The following is a 6,535-nucleotide window of genomic DNA, read 5'->3' on the forward strand; positions in this document are numbered from 1 at the left end:
GTGTCTAGTGTGTGTCTAGTGAGTGTCTAGTGTGTGTCTAATGAGTGTCTAGTGAGTGTGTAGTGAGTGTCTAGTGTGTTTCTAGTGAGTGTCTAGTGAGTGTCTAGTTAGTGTCTAGTGTGTGTCTAGTGTTTGTCTAGTGTGTGTCTAGTGAGTGTCTAGTGAGTGTCTAGTGAGTGTCCAGTGAGTGTCTTGTGAGTGTCTATGAGTGTCTAGTGTGTGTCTAGTGAGTATCTAGTGTGTGTCTAGTGAGTGTCTAGTGTGTGTGTCTAGTTAGTGTCTAGTATGTGTCTAGTGAGTGTCTAGTGAGTGTCTAGTGTGTGTCTAGTGGGTGTATAGAGAGTGTCCAGTGAGTGTCTAGTGTGTGTCTAGTGAGTGTCTAGTGAGTGTCTAGTGAGTGTATAGTGTGTGTCTAGTGTGTGTCTAGTGAGTATCTAGTGAGTGTCTAGTGTGTGTCTAGTGAGTGTCTAGTGAGTGTCTAGTGAGTGTCTAGTGAGTGTCTAGTGTGTGTCTAGTGAGTGTCTAGTGTGTGTCTAGTGAGTGTCTAGTGAGTGTCTAGTGAGTTTGGCCCCTTTCCTCCACATTTCCTTCCCTTTTCTTTTCCATTGTTCTTCACTCGTCTCAGCCTCTCTCTTTCTCTATTACCCCTCTTCTTCCCTGTCTTCCTCCTCTCTCCTTTCTCCATCATTCATCTCTTTCCCTCTTGTCATTCTGCCCCTCTCCTCTCGCTCATTCTCTGTACCTACTTCCCTATCTCTGTTTCTCTCGCTCCCTCCCCTGGCTCTGTCTCTATCTCTCTGTTATTTGTGGGTAAGGATAATTGGTTCTCAGCTTCTCTCTGTTGTGTATTCCTCTCCTCGTGGCCCTATCGGCAACGCTAACCTGCCTGGGCTGTGCTGTTTGACCTCCCAGAGTCTCTCTGCTCCTGCTAGAGTCTCCAGAGATAGCAGGCAGGTTAAACCTTGACCCGGAGAACAAGGCCGACAGAAAATAGGCTAGTCTAAATCTGGCAGCCGAGTGGCCTGCTCTTTTCCCTGGACCTCTGTCACCATAACACACACAGCCCCGTCTAATTTGTCTCACAGAGGAATACAGCAATACAGATGCAGTTGTATTGCCAGATTAACATACAGTATCTTTAGAGAGAAGGTGTGCACACTTTTCATTGAAATCCTTGCACAATATATAGCCTAGCCTACTACACAACATTATAATATGATGTTTCTTTAGTGAATACTAATTTGATTATCTCAGCAATGTGACTGTATGCTGTTAGTTTGAGAATAACACCAATCCAAAATGGTGGTGTGCAGAAGCCGATCCCTTGATAGAGTGGTGTTGGTGCCCACTGTGGCTGCCTAATGCTATTGGATTCTCTGGCCCTTTGAAGAGGAGGAGACACAGCAGGAGAAGAGAACAGGCCTCAGGGAGGATCCATAGACCATAGCTGAACCCAATGACCATGCACATACTCAGAAATAGAGTAACAGCCCCCCCCCCCCCCTTATCTGTTAACACTTTATTTTACAGTCCTATTTCAGCTAGTACCTGTTGGACAAGGTGTACTCTCTGGTGCTGTGATTCAGTACCTGGTACCTAAAAGGCACATACGTAATTACCAAGTCAACTGCGTAACAGGCTACTATTACAGCCTTACCAAACAGACTACTTTCTGTACTATGTTAGGAGTGTCCTGTTCCAGGCTAAGTAGCATGAGATCAGATGGGATAGAAACTGGAGGAGAGGAGAGGAGAGGAGAGGAGAGGAGAGGAGAGGAGAGGAGAGGAGAGGAGAGGAGAGGAGAGGAGAGGAGAGGAGAGGAGAGGAGAGGAGAGGAGAGGAGAGGAGAGGAGAGGAGAGGAGAAGAGAAGAGGAGGAGAGGATGGAGGGCTGGTGAGCTTTTAAAACATCCCCTCAGGGGGTCTGTCTGCTTAGACAACAGACTGGCAGAGATCACTGAACCCAAAGGTCTGCTGGGAAGACTGGGTTTCCAAGAATGACTCACTTAGACTGAAAATGAACCCCGGAAACAACAGCAGCTATATCAGTCATCTCTGACCTCTGTATTTTCTACCAAGGTAAGGAGAAGTAATGTGCCACACATATAAAGGTCACTTTGGTGATGTCTATGCGTTGAGAATAATATGAATACAATGGATGAATACAATGGATGGAAATGGATGGAAATTATGAAATTCATATGAATATGACATATTATCCCAGCTTTGTGTCGTATGTATGACCAGTTCCTCCAAACATACACTGAAGTAGCAGATACTGTGACACTGAAACATGGTTGCATGTCAATGTAAAGGAATTAGATTGCATTGAATCGCATGTTAATATTCTCTACATATCGTGTCCTCTCCTTGTTCGCTGCTGGGCTAATATAGGCCAGCATATTGTATGTGGATTTGCTTCATCCACTTCACACGGTAAAGTGTGCATTAGGTGCCACCAGAGTGGTACATAGAAGCCTGATTTCCATATAAATGGAAGTGAGTGAGATGGCCCCTAATAGCCCTTGAAATCAGAACCTATCTGCGAGCTACAGATGTACGATCTTAATCTGATCACTCTTTTGTTGCGGAGAACTGCACAGCAGGAAATGCAAATGTGTAGTGTATTTGAGTTTTAAAAAGGCTAAAGTTTGTAATTTCCACTTTTAAATTTCAGACTTGATTTGCCCTAACAAGAAATGTATCAACCCCCACAAAAATGTCAATTAACTATAATCCACATAATATTTCACATTTCCTGTTGCTGTAGGATTATTTTCCTACTGTAGCAAACTGGCTCAAATTAATATCCTACATCTGTATGGCTTGAGAATCCTGAAGCCATTGCATTTTAAACCACAAGCATCTTTCATGGAAGAGAAAGCACAAGAGAGACAATCTTCCCCTCCTACTGTACAGTGCTTGTCGTGCAGGTGGGAATATGAATTATAGTAAAGCCAAAAGGCTGAAATGCTTGAAAAACATAAGGAGGTAAATATGAAATGGAAATAAATGATGAAGGTGAACAAGAGCAGACATACAGTATGCATAAAACATGAGGCTTGCAGTAACAAGCAGGGTTCCCAGGAAGGAAACAACCTTGTGGTTGCATTACACATGGAGTTAGTGCATAAAGAGGTGGAAGCTCAAGAATAGTTATATATGCTGATTTGTATGCCAGCAGCCTATCTAAGAAAACAACATTGAATACATTGAATCATTGAATAATTTGAGAACAGTATATTCATTGGAAATGAGATTGGAAAAGTGGGCTGAGAGGGAATCCAATGAATCCATGTTGATATTAATTCCATTCAAAGAAGAGAAAATTATATAATTTGAAACAGACAGATAATGTATCAGAATATGTCGCCATGCAAAAACCCTTTTGTCCCTTGTGCCTGCCTGTATTGGTGCAGGAGTTTCCTGCCTTAACATTATTAGTGGTTAATGGGCCATAGTTTACAAGGATCCTTACACAGAATGACTCTGTTGGGAACTGTCTGCTTTTGTAAGACATCTAGCAACTAGGGGACATATTTCACGTGTAGTTAGAGAAGATGAACGAGGCCCTCCCATAGGACATATTTAGTTATTGTTTTCCAGAGGAGTTTGGATAAGAAAACGTGACACTAAAACAGAAGAGTAAAATGTGTATTAATCCTCCCCCTCTTCACCTACTGAAATATAGTTACTCCTCACTCCCTAAAGGTCTAACCTCTGCTCCTAATCTTTAATAGTTTTAGAGGGCTATTATTCACCTACCCCATTCTAGAGACCCTGGTGTACCTTACTTTAATGGCCCACTGAGCTAGGTTATTCTGTAAAATAGCTGCTCCAAAACCAAAAGCATATCGTATCATCTCTTAGCAATCCAAGATCTTCAGGGCACATAAAACCACCCACCTCTGCTCTTGGTCTAGAAATCTCGATCTTTGCACAGCGCCTCAATCAATCTTCTATCCTTTTTGGAGGCACCAGCCGTTTGGCTGGCCATCCTTTGTCTCCATGGTCACAACCTTCATACCAGGAGCCACTCACTACTCCATCTAAATGCAATGAGCTAGCCATCACCATCAGATTACCCTTTCACCATCCCCACTACTGATAGATATGAGTAGGTACAGATAGGCTCTTTAGCCTGGAATAATAAAACATTCTCTACTTGAGAGTTATGCTGCTGCAAGTATGCGGCTGTTAGCACAAAAAGATCTACCTGAGAACATTTTATTTCCCTCAACTTATCTGTGAGTCATGATGTGGACATTTGACCACAACAAGAGAGCAAATCCTTTTGGAAATATGCAACAACAAAAGGCTTAATATACAGTGGGGAGAACAAGTATTTGATACACTGCCGATTTTGCAGGTTTTCCTACTTACAAAGCATGTAGAGGTCTGTAATTTTTATCATAGGTACACTTCAACTGTGAGAGACGGAATCTAAAACAAAAATCCAGAAAATCACATTGTATGATTTGTAAGTAATTAATTTGCATTTTATTGCATGACATAAGTATTTGATTACCTACCAACCAGTAAGAATTCCGGCTCTCACGGACCTGTTAGTTTTTCTTTAAGAAGCCCTCCTGTTCTCCACTCATTAACTGCACCTGTTTGAACTCGTTACCTGTATAAAAGACACCTGTCCACACACTCAATCAAACAGACTCCAACCTCTCCACAATGGCCAAGACCAGAGAGCTGTGTAAGGACATCAGGGATAACATTGTAGACCTGCACAAGGCTGGGATGGGCTACAGGACAATAGGCAAGCAGCTTGGTGAGAAGGCAACAACTGTAGCGCAATTATTAGAAAATTGAAGAAGTTCAAGATGACGGTCAATCACCCTCGGTCTGGGGCTCCATGCAAGATCTGACCTCGTGGGGCATCAATGATCATGAGGAAGGTGAGGGATCAGCCCAGAACTACATGGCAGGACCTGGTCAATGACCTGAAGAGAGCTGGGACCACAGTCTCAAAGAAAACAATTAGTAACACACTACGCCGTCATGGATTAAAGTCCTGCAGCGCACGCAAGGTCCCCCTGCTCAAGCCAGCGCATGTCCAGGCCGGTCTGAAGTTTGCCAATGACCATCTGGATGAACCAGAGGAGGAATGGGAGAAGGTCATGTGGTCTGATGAGACAAAAATAGAGCTTTTTGGTCTAAACTCCACTCGCCGTGTTTGGAGGAAGAAGAAGGATGAGTACAACCCCAAGAACACCATCCCAACCGTGAAGCATGGAGGTGGAAACATCATTCTCTGGGGATGCTTTTCTGCAAAGGGGACAGGACGACTGCACCGTATTGAGGGGAGGATGGATGGGGCCATGTATCGCGAGATCTTGGCCAACAACCTCCTTCCCTCAATAAGAGCATTGAAGATGGGTCGTGGCTGGGTCTTCCAGCATGACAATGACCCGAAACACACAGCCAGGGCAAATAAGGAGTGGCTCCGTAAGAAGCATCTCAAGGTCCTGGAGTGGCCTAGCCAGTCTCCAGACCTGAACCCAATAGAAAATCTTTGGAGGGAGCTGAAAGTCCGTATTACCCAGCGACAGCCCCGAAACCTGAAGGATCTGGAGAAGGTCTGTATGGAGGAGTGGGCCAAAATCCCTGCTGCAGTGTGTGCAAACCTGGTCAAGACCTACAGGAAACATATGATCTCTGTAATTGCAAACAAAGGTTTCTGTACCAAATATTAAGTTATGCTTTTCTGATATATCAAATACTTATGTCATGCAATAAAATGCAAATGAATTACTTAAAAATCATACAATGTGATTTTCTGGATTTTTGTTTTAGATTCCGTCTTTCACAGTTGAAGTGTACCTATGATAAAAATTACAGACCTCTACATGCTTTGTAAGTAGGAAAACCTGCAAAATCGGCAGTGTATCAAATACTTGTTCTCCCCACTGTATGTGATAAACAGCAAGAAAGTTGATAAGATAATAACGTAATGAGTTATTCCAAAGTCAAGCACATCTCCTATTGGGCCTGGCATCTTTAATGAAGTGTAAATTGATAATAAATTAAGTGTCCGAGAGGAGCCGGACCAAAACCCTAGCTGTCGTTTGCCAGTGATGAAAGACTTAATTATGTAAACCTATTTCCTTCTAGTGAGCTAAGAGGATGCCAGGGGGTCAGTGGAGCTCCTCTCTACACCACACACAATACTGGAACAGAGCAGCAGCTTGCTAACAACAAAAGAGAGCAGAGAGAAACAGGAAATAACCTGCCCTGAAGCTAAGATAACGCTAGCTAGCACGTTAAACTGAGGCAGTGCACTAAAGCGGAACAGCCTTTTGCTCTGGCTGAAGCTACTGTACTTATCTTAACAGGCTCTACCACAGCTAAAATACAGCTAGTGAATTTAGACTTGAGCACTGGGCTAGGCAACTGTCAACAGCTGAAATTGTGTGGGGAAATTTCCAATTAAATCATTGCTAATGCTAACAGGAGCAACCATTTGCTAAATGTGATACAACACTGCCAATTTCCACCCTAAAACCATTGTGATAATAGTAATG

The sequence above is a fragment of the Coregonus lavaretus genome, assembly GCF_964263955.1.
Source record: "Coregonus lavaretus genome assembly, chromosome: 13".
NCBI lineage: Eukaryota > Metazoa > Chordata > Actinopteri > Salmoniformes > Salmonidae > Coregonus > Coregonus lavaretus.